At 32.9% G+C, this 25,361-nt stretch overlaps 1 protein-coding gene and 1 long non-coding RNA gene across 4 annotated transcripts in view; one reads left to right on the top strand and one right to left on the bottom strand.

Moving 5' to 3' along the window:
• The window catches only part of LOC105674357 (uncharacterized), a 290,795-nt gene that overhangs the window by 157,221 nt on the left and 108,213 nt on the right, over positions 1 to 25,361 (top strand). The window contains exons 4-5 of the long non-coding RNA XR_001101091.2: positions 9,493 to 9,657; positions 14,044 to 14,576. This is a non-coding gene — a long non-coding RNA (uncharacterized lncRNA). The remainder of the gene's footprint in view (positions 1 to 9,492; positions 9,658 to 14,043; positions 14,577 to 25,361) is intronic.
• Positions 1 to 25,361, bottom strand: part of CadN (Cadherin-N) — a 183,921-nt gene that overhangs the window by 80,275 nt on the left and 78,285 nt on the right. The window lies entirely within an intron of this gene.

Below are 25,361 nucleotides of genomic sequence, written 5' to 3'. Positions count from 1 at the left end.
ATGTATTCGCCTGGAAAAAGCGAGGAAGTCGATTGTCTTCTTCGCAATAGATGTTCCGAGCGAACCGCCGATATTGCGCGCATCTGAAAGCTAAGATCGCGAAGCGAATCCGAATTCTCAAATCCAAATATTCGGATGACATTTCGACGCGGTTCTGATATTCGAATAAGTCAAATCGAGATGAAACAAATAATTGAATATCGAATACTTGCAATCTCACGTATAATAAAATCAAATTTTGCCATTTTTATTTGTGATATTAAATTGCAAAATATTTATAATCTAACCATTTATTTATATTGCGTTAATTATGTAACATTTTTGTGGAACGGGCAGAAGTTAAATTTAATTTTATAATTTACATCTTAAGCCAAGTGCAGAAATTATTTGCAAATAATAATTTGCTGGTAAATAAAATATTATTATATTATAATAATTTACCTCTGCTTAATTATGAATTATAATAAAAGTAACAATAAAACAAAATAAATTCCAAATATTAAACAATTAAACAAAATGTGATAAGTATAAGTTTAATTTGGCGTAATTTTCTAAATATTTCACGCCAACTATCGTGTGTTAGATGAAAAAGCAACATCGAAAAGTGAAAATTGCGAGTACAATAATTATCTCGAGTTAATTTATGGTCGACAACGTCGCAGAGTTAAAGTTTAGTAGCATGCCGGTGAGCTAGGATGCGTTTTGAAATAAATTATTGAAGTTAACGCGAATAGACGGAATCGACTTAATTACAGGGACTTGTTCCGTATGCTCTACGTAGCGAAACTCGAAATCTCGCAGAATGCTCCGGGATGTAAACTGCGGCACACGGGATGCACCCTAGTACTTTGTACTCGCGCCTTACATATCGTTGACCCAGTATCAAGTTGCACTAACTTCGTTGGATGCGAGTTAGATGAAATTTACGAGAAATTGTGGAAAACTTTAAGCTGCAAATGATTAATAACGCCGTTTTCAGTGCCGCCCGCGGAAACTCCTTAAACGTAATCCGCGCGAGTCATGACCATTTCGATGTACTTTATGTACTTCAGGTACTTCATAATATAGCGGTCGAATAAACCACATTAATTCATATTAATATAACTGACCCATTAATTTTGGATTAGGCAAATTTATTACAGGACGATAATATTCCATTTGAGAATTATAACATAATAATTTGATTTGATTAAATATTTTATCGAGAAAAGTGAATTAATCAATGAAAATGTTACGATATTATAATTTGTTGTTTTATAATTATAGTTACAGTTATAGTTGTTGTTTTCAAACAATGTTGTACTTTAATTTAAATCTTATAATTAAAACTTGCCTTAAATTTCTTTTTTTGTGAATAGTTTGACCGAAAATTTAATTTTAATAAATTAAATCTTAAAAGTTTACAAATATACATTTTTAGTTGCAAATAAATTTAATACAGAGCTTATCAAAAATATTTAATATTTGAATAAAAAACATGCAAAAGATTAAAGTCTCGTGATAAATATTTGCTAAGAAAAATCGATCTACACTTGCAAAATTAGTAGGAAGAGTTGTTATCCTTACATTGTGTCCAATACTGAAATATTTGCATTTGAAGCATGGCAAGGAGTAAATATATGTGGAAAAGTTCACCACATTACTGTGCTTTTGCTAAGCATAGTAATGTAGTGGCTTTAGCAATATTATTTCTGAGAATTTTTGTCTATTTTTTGCCAATTTGTATATAGTGCGAGAATATAAAATATTAGTTTTACTTCGGATTTATTTTGATCTGTCGATCAAGCTGTAACGTTATAGAGCAACTAATAGAATTCACGATGTCAAGAGACGTAAAATCTTGTTATCAGAAGGATTGAGAAATGTTTTCTTATATTTAAAATGAGATATTGATTTTGATTTGTATATAAGCATAGAATTCCGTACTGGAAGTTGAAGTTTTCAGCAATCGCGGAAATCACGTGGAATATGGATTCTGTACCTAGACGCCGCAAGCAGAATAATTTCCGACTTCGTCGACGTGATGGGAATTGAATCGTGAGAAAAATAAAGGTGGAGATGAGAAAAAGGGCGTAAAAGGGATAACAACTCTTCCATCTAGTTCCCGAAGTCGCCAAATGTAGTTTCGCGTCGATCTCGATTCTCCACTCGTGGAGTATCGCTTTGCGTGGACAAAATAAAATAAAAAAAGCACCTCGCGCGAAATTCTCAAGAGCAATCGTAAGTTTATTTGTTCTTCTCTGTCACGCACTGATATCGTTTTACTTTAGGTTTTACTTTAGGTTTTGCAAATTGTTTCGCAGTTTTATTTATTTAGGTTATCATTGCATTTTCAGTTTTTATAAAGATAGAAAAATAGAACATATAATATAAACAGCGTCATTTTCATGCACTATTTTAAAGTATTAAAAAAGTTTAAAGTTTAACATTTATTACAGAAGAAGAATTTTCACGCTTTTATCAAATGCTGTTAAATGCACTCGAATATTGAAATATTTTAATCGTCGAATATTATTTAACATTCTATAAAATTTTACATACCAATAAATTTTAAAAATTAGAAAGTGATACGCACTTTATAGTTATCATATTTTTTCGCATTACACATTTTTCACATACATGGTTATTAATGTTTAAAATATTTGTTACACAATTTTTGTACACATCAATTTAAAATTCGGTTACTTTATATTCAGATTCATCATATCACATATGACGAAAATAAAGAAAGAAAACAATTGAATTCTACATGTTTTGTGAATTATTTGATGTCTAATATTTTACACTTGTGTAAAATTATTATTGTTATATATCTGCAAGAAGAGTGCAAATTCACGTATGGAAATATTACGGCACGCATTGGGAGCACTCCAGTAGTACAAGTATAACAAGTTACTTTGCAGTACAGAGGTTCAGGAAGTAGTCACGTGCCAACTCGAAGCTCTGGAGAATTTTATATCGATGTTGCAGTTAGCTTTCTGCCCATGATTCTTTAAAGTTCGACTTGGTACATGTGCTCACTTTATTCCCCTGGAGAAAAATAAGTCTACAGCGTGCAGTTATCTGACACCATGTCAGTCTAATAAAGTCTTCAACAAATAAACAGAGAAATATTAATAAAAACTGTTCGCTGTGGACAAAATATTGAATGTAAATTTATTTCATTAATATATAAAAGTAATGCGGCAAACACATTTTAAATGTAACATGTATGTGAAAAATACGTAACGTGAGAAATTAAAACTATAAATTACGTGTCATCTTCTAAATTAAAAAATTTATTTGTTTGTATTTATTACAAAATGTTTTTAATTGTTTTTTAAATTGTTTGTCTCTGATATAGCAAATCAATGGGGATACCACTTTATATAATTTAAGTATGATTAAATTGCAGACTATATGATATATATATTTTTCATGATAAATATTTTTATAGTAAAGCTTTTATTTTATTTACCATTTACTATTCTAGAAAAATATAAAAATAGTTTTTATTTAGACGTTAATAAAAGTATACGTCCATATGAAAAATTGTATCAAATTTTAAAAACAATCATACTCTATATTTGTGTATCTAAACATTTGGGAAGCAAAATTTTAAACTTTTATATTTTTTTGAATAACAGTTTTCGGTCGTCTGTAAATTTGATGTACAGCACGTAGGTTGCGTTTTTTTTTTTTTTTTAATGTTTATATAATGACAGTACACAGCAAAGTTATTTATTATTTACTCTCTGTCTTTATTACCTATCGAAAAAACAGCTCATCGTATTTTGCATAAATCAATCGTGAAGCGAAATAAACTAGGCGGATTAAAAATTATTAATACCCTGCAATAGTATTTCTTCCCGCTGACAGTATTCTTGTTGAAAGTGGGACTATTTCTATTTTTGCGTATATGTGTGTGTGATATGTAGAAATAGCAATATGAAACCAGTCCTTCAAATATTCGATTGATACACACGCGCGCAAAGGTGCCGGATGCGAAATTAATCCCAGTCCATTGCAAGGGGAGCTTTTATAGCTTTTCGATATCAGCCGACCACCTGCATGCGATTTTGCCTGCATCCGCCTGCGCGAATTATTTAGCTGGACAGAGTGCGATGAAACACGCACTTGGGGGTATTAACGTAGGATTACGGTGTATTCGGACTTGTATCTCTCTGACTACAGTTGTAGCTTCTCTTGCATATACAATAAGAAATGCATTCGTGTCGAATGTGTTTGAAAAAGATTGGACTGCAGCTAGAATGGTGCGCTAGCTGTAACAGGGATTTGCAGATTCAAACTTATAGCAACAGTTGAAAGTAAGAAGTTGAAAAGTTTGAAAACAAAATTTTTTTTTTAATTATAATTTTTATGCGGAAAAGAGAAATATAGTTGTTTTAATGATGGAAAGGTACCAAAAAAAATTTTAACTACATTTTTTTAATAGAAATTTAATATAAAATTTAATTATCGAGATATTTGATATTCAAAATTTTCTTTAAATCTGCACGAAAGATAATTTCAATATATAGAAACATTTTATCTCTGCAAGTTCAAATTTATAACAAGTGTGGAGGAACATTTTTTATTTATTATTAAGGTAAAAGACCATAAATACAAGTATCTATATGTCGAAGTAACTTAAGCGAGCTTAATTGCATCACAGCCTCGGTCGTCCGGGTTTAAAATCGACCGTGAATGCAGGCGAGATCGGGATGCAGCAAATGCATCGCGCGACAGCGTTATTGTGCTCGTTAGTTATCGACTATCGAAGCGATGCATCGTTTCCACCGTATAGTCGATCCGGTAGATTCCGTTATGCTGGCGTGTCTGGGCGCCGTCGATGGTTTGTTTACGCGACGGAAAAATTTGCGATGTTAGGAAGTTTTTACTGCCGCGGGTGCGCTCGCTGCTCTGCGTCACGGTACGACGATGATGCACTTACTTCGTAAGTGCAGTTAGTCGCCGGAGACTAATTGCTTGTCTGGTCTGTCGTGCACTTTTTAACATGGTGAGCGTTCTCTCGAAAATCTATGCTCGTAATACGTGACTGGTTTCGCGAAAGGACGTTCGAACGATCGTCTCGGTTTTCCGCGCAACCAGCAAAGCTGTATTAAATTTTCCGTTGAAATGAGCGAATCGTGCATCTGCATCTAAACGTAAATTCGCCTACAACTTTACATTTTAATTGCTACTATTTTGCGGAAAATAGTTAGCTGAATTGTACTAGCTAGATCGTTGTTTATTGATATTATCATAATTTAAGCAACACTTTACGAGAACGTCATATTTAATACTGACCATCATTGATAATGCAATTGGTGTCCACTATAGATTATTCCAACTAGAGTTGCCCTAAATAGGTCAAACCAGATCGTGCAAAGTTAATCTAGGACAGTGTATACGCTGCATAGAGTAATCTTATTACAGTTGCACCAAAGTCTAGTTAGATCATACTCCGAGACAAGTAGTACACAGTATACATGTCACGTAGAGAAATCTGGTAATTGACTCTCTAACTCTATTCTTCTAAATGTATTCTAAAACTATTTATCATGCAGCACATCTACTTGTTTTTTTTACAAGAAAATGTGTTCCTCGGCTTGCTTGTACGGAAAGTTCGCACCGCAGCTTGCCGAAAAGTTTTTCGCTGAGAAACCTAAGAAGTTTTGGGAAGATGGAATGTTCCAGTCGTGTAAAAGATGGTGAAGTTCTTGTGGAACAAAGGCATAATATAATTGGATAAAGATTTATTTACGAATAAGAATATCATCTTAGCATTTCTTTAAAAAAAATCAATAAAATTTTTCGAATAAATACATATACTTTTTACTAATAACATTTTGCTCTACGCGTTCCAAGCAATTAGACGGATTAAGAAAAACTCTCTATTTATTAATTAAACGAGACAAAACAATATAAAATTATTAATAGATTAGTAGATAATTGTTGTTTTGAAATAACTTTTTAACAAGAATAACAGTATAATTTATTTTATTCTTGGTTATCTCGTAAAAAAATTCCCTGCATTTTCCAATTTTAACGAATATACGATGTGAAAAATGAGCTGCTAACTGTTTAATAGTACCATGCATCCAGTTTACATCTGACCATTACGCAACAGAATGCAGAATGCATTTGCGATGTTCGCAATATCCAAGTACATGGAGGATATAAATTGTATCAGATACTCCCATCGCTAATCGATAAATCCAACTACGACCGTACGTGCGACACGTCGTTTAATCGATTTTTATATTATAACGCGTTACTCGTTAAACATTCCTGACAACTATTGTTTGCGAGATTTATGAATAAGACGGCAAAAAATTCATCATCCACCTCGATAACATTATATATATATATAGGGATAACTTTAAATTAAATTTTAATTTAAAGTTATTTTAACATACATATTTTTTCAGCACTTTTACATCAAAAATAATATTTACTTAATTATTTTAAATTTAAGATATGTTTTAATGCTATATCAACAAGTATTTCTGCAATTTTAAGACTTTCAAAACATATTTTTCCAAAGCTTAAAATTACTACTTTTTTGCTTCTTTTATTTCTATTTTACATAATTATTAGTAATGACAATGTTTCGATTCTAACATTATTAATAAACTTTCTGATACATTAATTAGCTTATCATAATTGCAATGTAAAATAAAAATATGTTTAAATTGCTGCAAATCATCAGTTTTTTTTTTTTTTTTTTTTTTTTTTACTTTTTGCCGTTTGTAATAGTGTAACATGAAAAATCTCTCGGAATAATTGTGCACACGACGATAATACGTTGTATGACAATTAAAATTACGAACATACAAGTGCATTTTCATAAACTTAGAATTTTATTGCGTAAACCAAATTTCACGCAGAGCGGATCGATGTATTTGTGCCATTGGACGTTACGCGTTTGCAGATATTGTCGTGTTAAGTGATCTCATTAAAACGCGCATTTATCGCTGGTGTCGTGTCGTTTGATCGCGTCCATTAATATTGGATCAACATCAACTACGAGATTCAAGGTAGTATTTCATTCTGTAAACTATCTATTAAAGTCGCGTGTTTCGATGGTTTCTGAGTCTGACATTAATTGACAATAATGCGTCGTAGCCGTTCGATAATATTGAATTATTATCAGTGGTTATCTGTCAATCAATATCGAATGGCTGACGGGTAATACATTACCATCAAATTAATAGACGTGCTTTTATTTTGTCATGTTTCATTTTAGAACAATTGCCGCTCTTTGTTTACAGAATTTCTTGAATTTACTGTCATTTTTTAAAATTAAATTTTTATAGACGCTATTTATTTTCAAAAAATTTTTTTATTTTTTATGTTACTTTATTTCATCATTTTTGTTTAATTACTATTTTTTGCATATTTTCATGAAAATTGTTTAAGCATTCAATAACAGTAAAAATAAAAATATTTATTTCTAAATATTTTTAAAATTATCTTAAATGATGTTTTATAGAATAAAAAATGAATTATATTATTATTATCTAATTATTTGACGATTGTCTTACTTTTATTGTTTGGCAATCTTTTATAATGGGAAAATCATCAAGTAATGAAATAACATAATTCATAATTAGGTTAAATTTGTGTATACATACAAATATTTTTATATAAATGAAAATATTTATATATTCTACGCTTTCATCATTAATGACAAAGGTGTTCTCAATCGTGAAATAATAAGATAGTAATTTTAAAGTGCCCTTAATTTCAAACGAGAGTTAGCGGTCTTTCGGGCTGACTGGACCCTTTTAGAACGTTAAAAAATGCTCTCTTTTAACGGAGATTTACGGAATACGATAAAAACGGCTCAAGTAGGTGAAAAAGAGGCTTGTACGAGCCAGACAAGAAATTTCAAGGGCTATCTCTTATTTTTCGGCAGAGCGTAAATCCTTTGCCAGTGAATCCTTTACTCACAGGAGTGTGAAATGCGAATTAAATTGCGTCGCGGAGTACATAGGTAGATATAATGTACGTAAATTGGATTCGATGACTCTCTCATAGCAAATTCGACGAAAAACTGTCACGTCTCGGAAATTTCTCAAACCGGACGCTTGTTCCAATCCTCGTGAATATTTATGAAGTGGGAAATCTCGAGTGTGCGAACTTGTCTCTACGTTTTACACAGATGATGTGCATATATGTAGGTGCATGTAGGAATCGTTCGATTTTTATAATACATTTATCACTGGTTTCACTGCGTTTAAATGCAAATGTCGCTAAGAAAAAAAATGAGAACTCTTGTAAAATGTAGTAATAGCAAATTTACAAACTCATATATTTACAGTAAATTGCAAGAAGATTTTATATCAATTATTATCATTAAAATTAAAATGTTTTTTAATAGCCAATTATCCTGTAAAATATCATCTTACGTCGATAAAGATATCCGATAGTATTTTTAATGGAGATTTATTTATTATGAAATTTTATTGTATACTTGGTGCTTCTTTATCTTTTAGCAAATATTTTGTTGATACTCTTCGAGAAGAGCTTATACATAAAAATAAAAAGGAACAGTGCATTTTTATTTTATATTACATCCTATTAGAGATGATTAAAATTATTAAATTCTTCTTGATAACGTACATAAATTGGAGGTATAAATTTAATTGCATTACGTTATATTAACAGCATGCAATTACCGTATTATGTATTTACTAATATGTATATTAATACGATTAGTATAATTGAAAAATTAATCATATTAAAATATACAATAATGATCGGCGATTTCTATTTCAATATTATTATACTTCGAAATGTGAGATAATAAAATCTGTATTTACTGTCAACGTATCATACTTTTATCTCGACTCGTGTGTGCTCGTATTTTGTTTTGAGTAACGTGGTGTTTCTGCTTTACGTGAAAGTCGCGATACTTCACACCGCTTCAGAGCAGAGCGCTCTGCGCATCACATAACGCGGCTTATTTCTATCATCTGCTTCGAAGTCACGTCGCGACCGTTTCGAAGACCGTTTCTTGTGTTCTTTACGCAAATTTCACGTACAAACGAGTGTCAAAAGTATCGACAGATGATCACCATAAAGTATTAACATAGATATTCGCGGTTAACAGCATTCTTTGATATTCGTAGTATATTGTTCTGTTCGGAGCCGACTATCGCACGAGTTTTTTGTTTCTCAAGAAGCATCGTTCGGCATTATTTACTCAATCGAATCGCTATCAAATATTGGAAAAACTGAATACGCATAAATTAATCAAGATATATAATAGTAATTAGTTGTTTCTAGTTTTTCGGTATAATCAGATTTGCAATTCGGCGCGCCGCGAAGTTAGGTTAGGTTAGCTTTGGTTCGCAATACAGCGCGAAGATGTCACGTCGCGTTTAGAATTCTCCGAGAACGTCATTTAATTTTGAGTATTGAATGATGTAACAAACGATCGCCATTTTGGCGTTATGTTTCATCAATTATGCATTATAAAACACATCGTATTTATTATTTCAGGTGGTATCGGGAGTTCCGTACGTAAATGCGAGCGAGTGTTAATTAACGCGTGCAATCGTAATCAGTTGTGTTTTTCCGATTGAATCGTATCTGCGCATTGTGAGTGTTTGAAGCAACGATTGTTCCAGCGATAGACGAGAAGGCGGCGACAACGAATCAGCATCCGTGAGTAAATTCAGTTATTATATTTGCATAATTAACTGTTCATTTATTTGATTCGCGATGATTGCATGTTGTTACTCCATAGGAATTGCGCTTTAGCGCAACGCTTTACATTATTGTCAATGCGTTGTCGTGCATTAACCTTTGAAACGTTGGTATCTGATATTCAATGTTAATTTATAATTTTAATGTTCCACAAATAAATAGTAAATCAACAGAATTAATGAATAAAACCAATAAATAAATTCAATTTTAATAATAAATGGAAGTAACTTTTATATCTTACATATCTTAAAGAATGAAAAGAATGCATTAAGAGATCTGAAGAACAAATATTTCTAATTAAATATTTGAATATTTCGCTTTAGAAGCAAATTGATGGAAATTTAAATATATGACAATTTATGTTTGACATTCTATAATACATATTTCATAAGTGTGCGTATATACATATACATAATATATATATGTACATAATATATAAATTTATTTATTTATTTCTTGGTTAGTTTACTTTCAATAATAAATAGAGATGCATAAATGCACGCATAATCGAATATCACGATTAAATGTCACGTTGGTGAAACTTATTGAAAACAGTTTACATTTATTTGACATTTAATTTCTGCACGTTTTGAGGTAGACGTGACTTCACGAAGTTAATAGTTAAACGCGTCATCTAGAAAATATCACTTATTTCCTGCCATGCTTTTGTAAAAAGCCCATTCTATTTTTCCCGGCGTGTATCTCGTCACCGTCGCGCCGCGTTCTGCGGATGACATTAAAAACTCACTTAAGGGAAGAGCGTAGAAGGATTACTTGGCTCTTCTACAGCAGCAGCTGTTTCTTTTACCTTCTAAGACTATTACACGTCGAGATAAGTTGGCGGAATGGTTAGTTTAAGCAGTCGCGATATTCACAGTGTCGAGTTGACCACATCGGGTACTCCGTTAATATCCAAGATTTATAATGCTCCGAACGACAGCTTCCGTTTTCAGAGGATACGCGAACAGGCGATAGCCACAAGATAAACGAGCGCCGCGAAACTTTCCTGGCATTTGAAAATAATTAATGACGGGAAGTATTTTCACAGATCAATTGATGTCGTATAAATAGTACAATTGAAAAACTTATCGATATCTGCACACATTGTCTACTTAATGCCAAATGTTAAATTTTGACTTATTCCTGTTTTTATTTAGCTTGTCAATTTATGAAAACAATACAAATTAAATTTCTTTATGTTAATAATGGAATAAATTTTAGAAACCATATTTGATACAGTTTAGATTAAAATAGATATTGTACTATACAATATACTTTTTTCACACATTATTTCAAAAATATTGAAGAGTTGCGTTTATAAAGGCAAACATTTCCTTTAATTTTGTTGTAATTTTGTGAGCGAGAAAGGGATAGAGAGATTTAATTCGCAAATTAACACGCCTCTTGCGAGACACAGACGACTCTTGTTAATTGGACAAATAAAACTTACAAATAGTGAACCACATTAGCTTTGAACGTGTAATACGAAAGTGCTCCATCAATTTGCGCAACTAGTGACTAAATATTTATGAAAAGTATTTACTCAACAATAAATTTATTGTAACAGTGGAAATAAGTTTATTTTATTTATTATTATATAATTTTATACTATATTATATAATATTATTATTTATTGTTATATTATAATATAATAAATAGTCTCTATTTTTGAAACTTTAAAAATCCACTAAATATGTAAATTTTATGCGAAAACAATTTTTATTTTTAATCTATTTTTTAAAATTCCATTTTCATCGAAATGAGTGTACGAAATAGTTATTTATTTATAAAAATATAACTAAAGACACTACAATTAGATATATTTAATTCTTGTAAAATTATTCGTTAATCTCATGATAAAATGTAGTAGCAATTTTATCGGCGCTAAAACTCTCGTAAAGATATTATAGTTCTCTATAACATGATGGTTAAAACAAGGAAGAGGAATAAACACGTTACTAAGATAGTTACTAACGTAACTTAACTTAAATCATTGCGACTATAAATGTATATCTCTGCGTTGCTTTTTAGTGCGATAGGAAGCGAGTACGGTATCGGAGAAGAGTGCAGTTAATTTAATAACCCACAACGAGTTTATTAAGTCTAAGGAATTTAAATATGCACGCGGTAGCACATCACGAGATGCATCAGAAACAGAGGGAAATTCAACATCTCTACGCTCTGCATCTGCGCTCGTTAAATCTGTCGCTGATTTTTACCGGTCAAAGATATTTGTCCCCTTTTTTCTCTTCCGTTTTTTTGCTCTTCTTCCGTCTCGCGTCGAGTAAACGAATGCGCGACGAGGAATTATCAGCGATAGCGCTAATCGTCACGACCCGGTCGGTTTATCTCGAGAAAGGAAGGGCACTGCTCTTTGCCGGGCGACCCGGAAAATCCGCACGCGTCTGCCGTTTAATCGAACAGCGTGTAGAGACTTGCGCGCGAGTATAAAGAAGAGAGAAGAAAAGAGGAGAGACAATGCGGGAGAAGAAGCTCGCAAAAAAAATTACCGGAAAAATCGAACGCCATTAAGTCGGGGATGAGTCGATATCGATTGCGCTTGGATCCTCCGAAAAGAGGTTGGCCGCATTTATTGCGGGATATACTTTAGGCGCTGAAAGTGCATTGGCGTGCATACTACGGAGAGATATCAAATACGAAATGTGCAAAGCAGGTGCAAAATGACACTGCGGTAGTTTTCTCTCCTCTTCTTCCTTCTCCCCTTTCCCTCTCTCTCTCTCTCTCTCTCTCTCTCTCTCTCTCTCTCTCTCTCTCTCTCTCTCTCTCTCTCTATTTATCTATCTATTATATATCTCTATCTTTGCCGTCAAATGCACTTTGCCGTACATGAAACGCACGGAGCGCAGTTCGCAGCGCAGCGACTTAATGGTCTTCGTCCAATTACCGTTATTAATTGTCATTGTGATATATACCGCGATGCATGCAGCAGTTGCCATTAACGTCTGACTGCGCTTGCCTTCAGACGCGATGCGCAGTAGGTACTCGAGTGCGCTTGTTACCGAACGTGCTCGATCGTTTAGAAAATTGCGTTTCGATGCATTCCTCGCCGATCGCAAAATAATTCGTTCGCCTCCAATAGCGCACGAACACGAGAATGCAGTTCCGAGATAAGAATAGAAGTGGCATTGAAGTTTATTGAACGCAAGCGGTTAATTGCAAATCTCTGTCAGCTGTCTTCCGAAAGCTTCTGAATTTGATACCAATTACCTCAGTAGTAAAGTCTTAAATTAGCTCTCCACAAAGCGAAAATACGCGGCAAATTTATTGCAAAATAGAAGCTCGTTACAAGGTTTTACCTTGTAGATGGTACTTGACACAGCTTGTAATTATCGATGTTAATTAATGTTACGATGCGGAATAAATATTCGTCGAGAAAATGCTGAATACAGCATGCGCATACAGTTTGCGTGAAAAATTATTCTCTTTTTCTATACTTTTTTTATATTCTTTTAAATATATGCACACGTACATGAAATCGACATTCAGATATATTCTACTTTGTATATATATGTAGTTGAGTATATTGAAAATAAACAAAACAATATTTAATATGCATTGCGCAGCATACACGTAATATTTTTAATGCCGCACGGTGTTATACGTAAAAATAGAAACAGTAGCTCGTAACAATATCATTTTTTTCATAAAAACTAGGTTACTAAAACAATTTTAAATGCGTCGTAGAATATTGGCTAGAATGTTTCACGCGTAAACACAACTATCGAGAAAATTTTATAACAAAACATAATTAATCGCGGAATTTCATCCAGTGGATTTTCTTCCATCTAAAGTAAACTAGCTTCTATCTAAAATTACATAGCAACGCGCTTATGTTTTGTCTTTACATATAAACTAAAATATTCTTATATCGCATATCACGCAACAAAGATCTTACTTTAATTTTAAATTTGTTATTGAATTTTACGGATTTTAATTTGAAAAGTGTTATGTTGTGTAATGTTTTTCCTGAAAGAAATACAGAACTCGATTCGACAGTTGATTGCAACTCTGTATCAAGTGCGCGCTTGCAGTGTAATCATCTTAATTTCTCAAAGTTTCTTAAAGATAGATACATTACGTAGGAGCGCGTATTAAAGATATACGTAACACAATCTGGCGTCATAGAGCGACTGCGCTTTCGTACGCGAGTAAATGAAATGAGTTTTCAGAAAGAACCTGTCAATTTTTTTTCTGTTCTGTCAAACTTATTATTATGGATTATAATATTATTTATCTTTTTCGTAATTGATTTATAATATTATTATTAATATTATTATTATAGTATTATTTTTATTGTAATGTAAATGTATTTATATTTTACAGATGAACTTTGTGTGTTTGATGCTACGAATCGTATTCGTTCCGTCATAACAAAATATGAATCGGGAGTGCCGTTAATGCCGGGAGTGTCGTGATAGTTTCGCGCGAGTACGAAACGCCGTACTTTAGCGAATCGTATAGACGAACGCATTTCCGCCGAATGATAAACATTGGGACATGATCAAACTTTCTTCAAGAGGCTTCTCGAGTGTGCGCTTGATTCGAGAAAGGGGAAAATCGGTTTTTATTATGAGATCCCGACTGAGTTTTTGCCCTCTGTTTTAAGATAATCGTGCCACAACTAGTAAATACGATCGTCTGAAACGCGGACGGGATTCGCGCGTAACGTCGCATCTTGAACGGGTCGGCTCGATTCGCCTGCGACGTCGGGAGTGCCGTTTAAAGTGTCGCGCGATTTTTGTATTCGGATACGCGCGCGAGCAATGTGCGCCTCGCGATGCGTGTGAGTGCTTGAAGGACCACTGAGAGGAGGTGGAGGCCTAGGAGGCATCGGGCGACGGCAGAACAACGTTGCGGTAAGCGTTAATTTTATAAATAATTATCAATTCATTTTTACGCTTTTCAAAAATTTTTAAGATTTAGAGAAAAATTGCACAATTTACATTTTCACACCTTTATGTTACGTAATTTACGAAAAGAGATTTGGCATCTTTACTTTAACGTAGTTTCTTTAATATATTAAGTCGCAAATTCTTGATTAACTTTCGTTATTAAAGTAATAACGGGAATAAAGTGCAGTTAAGGTAATGCATCATGTTCCGAAGCCGTCAGCAAGTTAGCGTTGAAATTCAATAATACTCGTATATAGCAAGTTACTGATATTAATAATGGAAGGAATTTAACTGGAGACTAACGCAATCCGAGCATCACTATGCGAGTGACGCTGACGCGTTTTTGAATATGCAAATTTCTCGTCTCTATCAAATTAGGAATTATATACATTATCGAGCACGAAAAGTAATGTAATACCATAGATCGTGCACAATTATTCCGCGATGATGAATGCATGCATCCCTCATTATTTCTGAAATAACCATTTATATTCCATGTATTAGTTAGCATTTACTTCGTCCTGATATTTAACGTTTCACCAGAGTCATTCGATATGCAGTGAATTTCACAGATCACCTATTGTTTACGCGTCGCGTCGAAGTGCTTGTAATTAATTAAATTTTTTTAAATGTTTTCTGTAATTGCAATCGAGCTGAAGAGTTAAACAACAAATTAAACAACAACAATAATTAGCATTCTCTCGTTCTTACATACAATACATTGTTGTTAAAATGAAAAATATTTGCAAAAGCACTGACAACATTATTGATCACATTATACTTTGAAATTGAACGATAAATCACCCTACAAAAATATTCCATCTCTATGAATTTATGAAAAATTTATTATCAATGTAAAAATTGAATCGCGGAAATGTTAACAAGATCTGTGTCGCGTTTTATCTTTATTAAAACCGATGCTATAAATTACGCATTAAGCGTAAAGTTTTATTATTACCGGCTTGATCTGGAATATTCAGGTCGATATTGTAATAAAGGTTGGAATTTCGTTTTAGTAAAGTTCATAGAATTGATTAAATCCAGAGTTTCCAACAGGATTGAAACGTCATTTCTAATATATTATAAAGGCAGGAAAATGATGAATTTTTGGAAAATTTAAGAAGAGCATTTTATCGTGACAATCCAAAATTTTGTCTTTAAAAAATCAACTTTTGTTCTACATTACTTTATTAATTTAATTACTTCAGATTTTATTTAACTTATTACATTTTAATAAAAAATATATGTATAGGTTATACGAAATTTAGACTAAATATTGTGAGTAATTATTATTACATATAAAAATAATCGTTAATAAAGTGACAATCTTATTTCCCGTATTTTCTAATAATTAATTTGTTAAGCATTTTTGCGCGAGTCACATGTTTTCCTTTCTATTTTCAAAGCTGTTGTGTCGAATGTCAATGAAATGCGGATACGCGTATCGAAGTATCGATCATGATGACACGATAAAGGAAGGATTAATAGTTCTCCAATTCTGATTGCGGAAAACAAACTGTACGTGAACATCTACGATTCATTATAGTACATGCACAAACTACGGGACGAAAGCTTCCATGTGGAAGCTATGCAAACTGCATGTCGATAATCGATCCTTGTAACTCGCACACGTAACGTACTGCGAGTGGGACAAAGAAACGTCAAGTACCATCTGCACCATTTTACACACATCTATCCGAGATTACAGGAATTGTTGGCCGTTGTATTCTCTGCTCGTATCTGCAAGACGTATTGTCAGGAAAACTTTTGCGTAATGTCTCTTTTTATTGTCTCGCTTGGTTTTGTCGTTATCAAATTGATCAAATCAATTTCGCCCGTTCCGCCAACTGCATAACATCGATTGGAAACTGCTATCATACCGAAGCATCTTTCATCCTATTGAAATCAAACGTTGCAAATCTAGCGATACGATGTCGCGTGCAAAAAACTTGTAAAAAATACGCGGGAATATTTTTTATGCTTTTTACATATAACTAAGCAGTTGCAAGCGAAACGGTGATCCGAATCGGTTTTAATGAAATTAAATATTTCATTGAAATCAACAATTATACTCTTCGTTCATTTCTTTGATATAAAACTTTATAATTTTATTTTGATAAAATCTAGAATCTTTTGGAGACAGACATGATTCATGTATCATTTTACAGCGCTGGATTTCCTGATCCATTTACGCGGTGATTCAAAGGATCCTTCATTAATATAATCTTCTTTAAATGTCAATTTGATGCTGCAAATTGGATTTTGTATTACATCTAGATTGAAAGCTACAAAGTGAAATTATTTTAATTTTCTGCTTATTTCTGTCTTTGTAAAAATTGCATAATTTAAAACTTTTCTTTTCGACTTTTTTCAAAGAGATTGAAGAGAGAAGCAAGATTTTGTAAACAAAATTTTTTTTTGCTACGTGATAATCTGTTATCAGAATGAAAAAAAGACGTTCACCGTACGCAAAAACATGTTTCGCAGATGGAAGTTTTCTGAACCCGTTTTGTATGTAACGGCTTGATAGATAAATTATCTCAGCTCAAAGCTTCCGCGCGTTAACCTCCGCTGTAAGAGTGAACAACGCGAAATGTAATTAGTCGCGGGTGCGCACTATGTTACTCAGGGAATTCCAGCATAAAACGGAGAAATTGATGTGTACAGTAAAGCTGGCGCTCGTATACACTTTATTTTATGTTGCAGTTGCATTCGGTTTTATGGAGAGCCGCGTAGCTCGCATTTGACATTATCGCGTACAATAAAAGTTAGGGTCTGCATACTTGCTGGAGACTTGCCTGTGTGCTCAAATATTATTTCGTAGATCACTGGCGATGTGCTATGTGAATGTCTGAATACAGTCAGAAACTGCAAGATTAAAATATCATTATTTAAAAGATTAATGCGATACATTGGATTGTACAAAGCTGTAATATTTGATGTTGTTCAATGAAGAAAAGATATCAAAAAGATTGCATAGAAATTTTGAAGTTTTTATGTAAAAAATATAAAATTTTAGGAACTTGATAAAATCACATGTTGATGCAGATTATAATTTCCATCTAATATTTAATATTGAAATACTAGCCATCGTAAAAAAAAGTTGCGCACGTACTTATTTAAAAATTAAAAAAAAGAAATAAAAACTAAAAAATTTAATTTAAGAAAATAATAATAAGAACAAAAATATAGTTTTTTATATTATTGAAATCAAAATTAATTCATTAGCTGGATTTCTCGCATGATAGAAATATGTATGAATGCAATTTACTAATTATAATTAGTAAATTCTATCTGCTTTACAGTAATTTATAGGCTTATGCAGATATATATTTTATTGCATTATTTGCTATTATCAGATTACAGATTTGAATCATCCATGTTTTACTTTGTCATTAATAGACTACAGTTATTTACGTAAAAATTAAGCATATCCTTATATTACTATATGTAATTTTATTATATTTTACAAAAATTTATAAAATGACAACAAAAATATCAAGTTATACTCTTTAAAGAAAAAAAAATGGAAACGATATTTTGCTAAACGAAAAATGGAGGTTTAAAGTGATAAAATTTGGAAGACGGAAAATGCTAGTCCTCTTTTACTGAATAATTGATGCCTCTTATAAGATTCGTAACAGAATTAATGACTTGCTTGTTGTAGCAATGAAGCGAAAACTTCGCGTTCAAGAGAAATTCAAGTTAAAGGGACCAAACGCGGAAGAACGCTTTCAAGAAGTAAATAATAGCCGCCATTCGCGAAGCAGCATAGAACGACGTCGACGTTTGATAAAAGTGACAGTTCCTTTGTCAAAAGTACGACCATGTTTCTCAACTATTTTCGAGATAATCATCGACTTACGATGTTGCTGTCTTATAATTATGTCATGACATTGATTTGTTTTCCTGAAATGTTAATTCCGTTGAGAACTTTCCGAAGCTTTATCGCCGTCCGTCACGAATGATTTAATGGAAAATACAATTTCGCTAATTTTGAAGCATGATGCGTTGGCGGCTATACTGAAAGAGAATACCACAAAATAATAATTTACCGCAATCACTATATTTCGTAGAAAGTATTTAGGACATAAACACTTGGGTGTAAACATGTACAAACAGCAAGCAAACATCCGCTTCCGCCAGTAATTACTTTCTAATTACTTTCTAATCGAATTGAACAATGCACGTCGAAGCACTGTGTCAAAGTCTGTCATATAATCATTAAAGTTTATCATATTTGCCATATATTAATTAAAAAATAGTATTGAGCCAATAACAGATTTAATAATGTCGTTTGTATTAAAAAAGGCAAACGAAGGAATGCTGCAATAAGTGAGAAATGTGCATAATATTCTATAGCGAATGTTTGTTGCAACATTTTTCAATCGACGTGCAGTAAAGGTTGCAAGCTTGGTGTAATAAGTAATTGTGTTTCAATAAAGTGCATGACCATATTCACAAATGAAAAATATCTTTTCCGGTAAATGAAAAAAATTCTTGATAGTCATCGTTGGAACAAGTTACATCGCGCGTTCCTCCAAGAGAACGTAAAATTCTTCGCAAATATTGACTTTTCCACAGAAATAAGGAAAATATTCGCACAAAATTGTCCGGTTTAAAACGCGATTTAAGAAACTCATATATTGAAGCGGAAATTCTTTTCTCATATAATATCAATTCTTTTCGATAGTAAGCCGATCATTGTGAGTTAACTTTCATATAATTCAACATCAATATCAGTTCACGTCGAGATACCTCGACGTGAAAGCAATTTTGCTTCGAAATAACTCAAAGTGGACGTTAAAGGGAACATTTTCATCGCACACAATTAAAAGTGCGCTTTAATTAATTTTGTTTGATGTTTGTTAGATTCAAAGAATTGTACTAGAGTTACATAAAGTCTCGATAGTATTATTATTAACACAATTTTAAAGAATATTTAAATTTAGGCTACATTACAGTTTCTCTTAAAACTGGAGTGTATGAAGTTAATACTCTGACATTAAAATTCTGCGAATTATTATCATGGACTAAAAAGTGATTCAATCAATAATTAAAAAGATATTTAATTCTAAATAATTTTGCTATGTTTAAAATTGAATATCTTTTTAAAATTATTAATCGGATTGCTTTGGCTCATAACAGTAATTTTCACAATTTTTAAATACTTATCTGCTGAGAACTATTGGTACTCTTAAAAATAATTCTCATTGATATACTTTGAAAAATGTTACATCGAGATTATTTAGAATATCTCTCTTAAACGGACAATATTTTTGACAATATAATGTTCCAATTTTCTCGTTGAAATTAGTTAATAATATAAACATTGCAAATATCTGAAATATTCACGTTAGCCCGCGGCTAATCAATGTTCGCGAATTCTCTAAATTCTCCAAAACCATTGCATCACGGCGTCATGTAGATTGCGCAATACTGGACTATACTCGTTTATTTTCTCTCTTGCAATGTTGCTTGAACCCGCTATAAAAATACAAGTACCGGAATGAAAGTTCCGTACGAAATATTCGTTCACAAATTGTTTCAGTTCACGTTATTTCGATACAGTCCGTCATTGGCGATTTATTGGCACGTGAAATCATTCTTCGAAACTCCATGAATGAAATTCCACGCCTGTGTGATTTTACAATTTTCTAGTATTCGCACGCATACAGACACGCGACCCAAGTGGGAAGTGTGTTAAGCGATATCGCGTTGCGCGCAACACTCATGACGAACGAAAGTGTGGCAATCGAAATTCAGAGACGGTCGCCATCGCGCGCGGATCTTGTTCACTCCCTCTCTCTGTCCCACCAACGGTACATTGAACGAAGTTAAACTCACGTCCATCGATCCAGAACTTCCGCGGCGAATGGACCTCGCTCTTAAAATTTTATTCTACCGCAAGCGCCGGCGTAGTAACATAGATGATATCCTCAGTAAAGGAAGTCGGCGACGAAAAAGACTCGCGCTATTTGAAAAGGATATTACAAAAGTATGTGCAGTACATTAAGGAAATGTCGGTGGAGCCATATCATATTATGACGTCAAACACGAGAAATTACAAAAATTTGCTTCTTCAGCGACATGGCAAGACATAAGCTTTCTTTTACACGCCGCGCTCTGTCCTTGATATTAAAAAAAAAGTTTGCGAAATACCTGACATCTGAACAAATCAAACAAAAATATAAGCGCATTAATTGTAAATGAAAATTTTCAACGATAAACTTGTGTCACTTTGAAAATTAGTAACTTACTCGACAGATGCTTCGACGAATCTTTGTTGTTTCATTCCAATCAATTCGAGAAACCTGCTCGATGTATATAACGGCTTATCTCGACAACTGTCTAAATAATCCTAACCGCCGGAAGCACGCGCTATCGTACGATCGCCTTAACACGGAGTAATCTGCCCGGCAATAACCACCGTGGTTCCGCTGTAGCGGCGACCGCAAGCGAGCCACCGTCGGGCGATAACACGCCGTATCGCGCGTCAGGAAAGTCGAAAGGGACACAAGTGGCGCCGGCAATCAGAATTCAGAGATCGTTCCCTTTGGCGAGCAGCCTAGCCCAGTCCAACCCAGCCCGTTGCCCTTAAAGTCACCCTTCCGCCTCTCGGGGTCCCTGTCGCCACATTGCGCGCAGATAAACACGAGATCGTGCAGCCCCGCTTTGAAACTTTCCCGGGTAAGTTTGCCAGCCGGGGTCGGCGAACCAGAGGCGAGCCAGCCCACCTCTGTGTGGTGGCCTCCGCGTCTAGAGATTGCGTCGGACAGAATCGATATCCTAGCGGAAGCGCTGCGAGAGACTGCTCAAATGTCCCTAATTGAACAGCTTACTTCGAAGAGAGAATTATTGTATATCTGAATCATCGTGTATTTTTATTTCAAAAACATTACGCGACCAAAGTAACTTTTCTTATTAAATATCCAATCTTTTTTCCTCATGGCAGTGTTAATATCCGCAAAATATTTAAAGATACACTATATAGAAATTTGAGATGAAAGATATCTAAATGTACAATTAAGTGTTTTTGAAGTGAGTGGCAAAGTTTTCTCCGTCTTGTCAAAATATAATCATAGGATCTGTTTCTAATTCCATAAGCTTTGTTTCCATTTCAAATCAAACTGACGAATTATCTTCATTTAAATTAACTTTCTAATTTGAAGCTATTCGATGTAAATTTCTTAATTTTCAGTAATTCGAGCTCAAGTAACTCGATTTAGATTTAACTTATAAAGGAACGCGGTGTTAGCCTGAACTCAATTCGGAGGAAATTGCGGGTGTACCAGTGAGTTAAAATTCCTTTAACAAACTTTAAAGGCATGTTTGGGAAACCATTACAATAACAAAAGTTCCCATCCACATCAGGGTGAGAAATGCTTTCTGTCTGCCGTTATTTTCGGTGAAGAGTTTATTATCAAAATACGAATTTCTCATGTAGCAGAGATATTTTACAATTAGCAAGGACGCGATCTAGCGCAAACAATCCACTATAACATACTTGACATGATCACCAACGTCAACACGGCTAAAATTTACAGAATCTGTTATAGATTATTAGGGAAGGGAACATTTTCGATGTTTGCCGAAACTTTTGTTGTTGTTCATGCTCTATCTAACAGTTCCTCCAAGTTTAGAAATTTTAATTCATCCTGTGTAGGGGATAACGCAAAATATATATTATATAATATACATGGCAGTTTTCGCGCTTGCTTCGAGCGCTATCGCACTTTAAAAACGCATTTTAAAAAAATTAGAATAGCAAAAAATAATAGAATAAAATATTTTTAAATAAAAGTTTATCAATTAATTAAACTCTATAAAACTATGTGCAACAAATGAAATTTTGGAGCAATTTTTTTTTTTTTGAGGAAAAATTTTCAGCATTATGCATATTGTTGACTGAATGAATTTTTGTATGTGTATGCTATTCACGTGGAAAATTTGATCAAACCTTCCTGAATTAGGTCAGATTCGCCGTAAAGTTTGTTACGAGAGCAACTGGTTCCTAGAGTTCGATCTTAACCAAATCTTGACCAAGATTCAATTCGTTTCTCGCGCAACTCTAACCGACACCAAATCGAAGTCTCTCAGAGACCTAAACCTAATATCGATCAAGTTCTAACTCAGCCTTAACTCGCTCGAAATTCCATTGCAAATTAGCCCAGATTAACGACTAACTCATTTGCAAATCGGTTCTACTTTACAATGCAAATTAAATCTTTTTCGAGATTTTACATAGTCTTGGTAAGCGATTTTAATAGAACTCTAAACTGAATATTGATTATTTGCTGACACAAAACGTATACTAATTCCATCACATTCTGAAAGAATTTCGCCGTAAGATAATCTTCGACTTAACAAATCGAAAGTTATTGAAATTGGCATTTCTCACGATAAAGTAAAATGGAAATTTTGTTAGAAGATATGTAATATAAAATCGTTTACATTACTTGCACAAAGTATTCAAGAACTATTATACTTTCTCTCATCAGACTGAACTCTTTGATGAACTTAAAGTTTCGCCTTACGGAAAATTAAACATTATCTTTCTTTACTCTTCTTGTCTTCTTAATTTTCTTTATAACTCTTTAATTTTCAACATCAAATATCTCAATTTAAGATAAGATTTCGTGAAAATATATTTTATGATCTGAATACATTGGTACGAATTAGTTCACGATATACCTACATATGTAAAATAACAGAAAAACAGATTTATGTGTATATTTTTAATTTAAAAATGTACTCGAAAAAAGTTTGCAAGAAGGAATTAATATTCTTCTCGTTGATATGATGCGATATTGCACGCCGTAATTAGTTTCACGTGTGCATAATCATGCTGCAGGTATGCGCGGAGATATTAGTTATCGGTGTTTGAACGAAAGTCTCAGGGTGAAATTAAAAATATATCCACATATATAAAATGTGTTCACACATATAAGGCCGTAAAATTTCCGCTGTGATCGCGCGCTTTTTAATGAGAATTTAAATCACTCGACGAGGTTTTCTGACAAAGACGAATATAGCATTTTCGCATGAAATTCCTGCCTCGTGGGCTATGTCATACCACGAGCGCGAGCGGATAGACATGACAAAGACAATAGAAGCTTTTTTTACATCGTTTTACATCGTCACGCAAACACAGCTGGACGGGCAATGTAGTTTCACTACAGGTTCAACGCTAATGGGACCATTTTGCAATGTCTCTCCATAAAACTATATCTCTGAAATTGTTTTAAAATAAAGAATACGTGAAATGGATACGTTGAAACGAGCAAGGAAAAGCTTGACCGACAATTAAATCGATGCTTATGATATTCCTATAAAATATTTGTACTGCCAATTCAAATTTTTAGTATTCTATCTTTTACTAAAAATTCTTAATTTTTAAAAGATAATAAAAATAATTAAAAAATTTTTTAAAAATATGTTCACATTTATATTTTTACTAGATATAAATATAAATTAGAACGTATTATAAATATTTCAATTTGACTGTATCTCATCGATGAAAGAGTTGCAAGTCCCTTTTAAATTAGTTTAAAATTTGTACAAGAAGTAATCAATAGATTTTACATAATCAGGCTAATTAGCAAAGTTCGGTATTATCTGCATTTTAAATTGTCATGGAAATCTAATTATTCCGTTAGTAAATTATTACAACTTTCACGTAACATTTCTCAAGTTTTCCACGTAACTTTAAGGTATTTGTTAATCATGTTGCACGACAGTTTTAAACTTGCTCCGCTCTAAATTCCTAATTAACACAGATCACAATTGCTTTAATGCTATTGAATAAATACAGCGTGTTATAAGTAAATCTCTGAAAAGCTATTTTGTTGATGAATTAAAAATTGATTTGTTACATTTTTTTGTATTTTTTATTTTAGAAATAAAAAATTTTTTTTATTATTTTGAAAATACATACATTTTTAAAAAGTTGCATAATGTCAATTGTCCAAAATAAATTCTAAATAAATTATAACGTGAATTCAGCTCATGTTCTGTGCTCAATAGATTTTCTCCCTTGAATAGAATACAAGAAAATTTTTTTGGTAGGTCTCTCTGTTTTATACTTCATATCTTTATATTTCTGATTTCTCCGTATCTTGTGGTCCATATTTTACAACATATCGCACAGAATTATGACATATGGATGCTTATGCGTGTCATTTGTACACGGACATAGAGTAAAACGCGAAGAAGATTAAATTTTGCTTTATATCTCTGCAATTTTTCGCTGAGTTACGATGCCCGTTAGTCTTCAGCGCGACTGCCATTCATAAACTATGAATGAACATCATAAGATGACATTAATACATAGTACGGGCACTATAATACGCTTATTACGCGCCGACTCAGCTGTGCGCGCGTGTACCGCAGAAAAACGTATGAATGACATTTTCGCGCGACTGTCGGAAATTTAAACTTTTCAAACATTAAATTGTAACTCAAAATTACAATTTTATATAAATATCGATATTTTTTTACGTAATATCATGAGAAAAAGAAATAAAAAGCATCGGAAAACTCAATTTTTCTAAAAAATACAATATTATTTTCTTTGAGCGTGTTATTCGAATTATACATGATATTAATTCAAAGATATTGATTTCATTATTTTTTCCATAAAAGCGATACAAAACAATTTTAGACAAAAGTATTTTGTAATATTAAAGTATTATTTTACAATATCGAAACAATTTTTTAATAACTTCTCAAAAAATGCATAATTTCAAA

The sequence above is a fragment of the Linepithema humile genome, chromosome 1 (genome assembly GCF_040581485.1).
Source record: "Linepithema humile isolate Giens D197 chromosome 1, Lhum_UNIL_v1.0, whole genome shotgun sequence".
Taxonomy (NCBI): Eukaryota; Metazoa; Arthropoda; class Insecta; order Hymenoptera; family Formicidae; genus Linepithema; species Linepithema humile.
The sequence above is the reverse complement of the archived record's forward strand: the minus strand, read 5'-3'. Positions and strand labels throughout refer to the sequence as shown.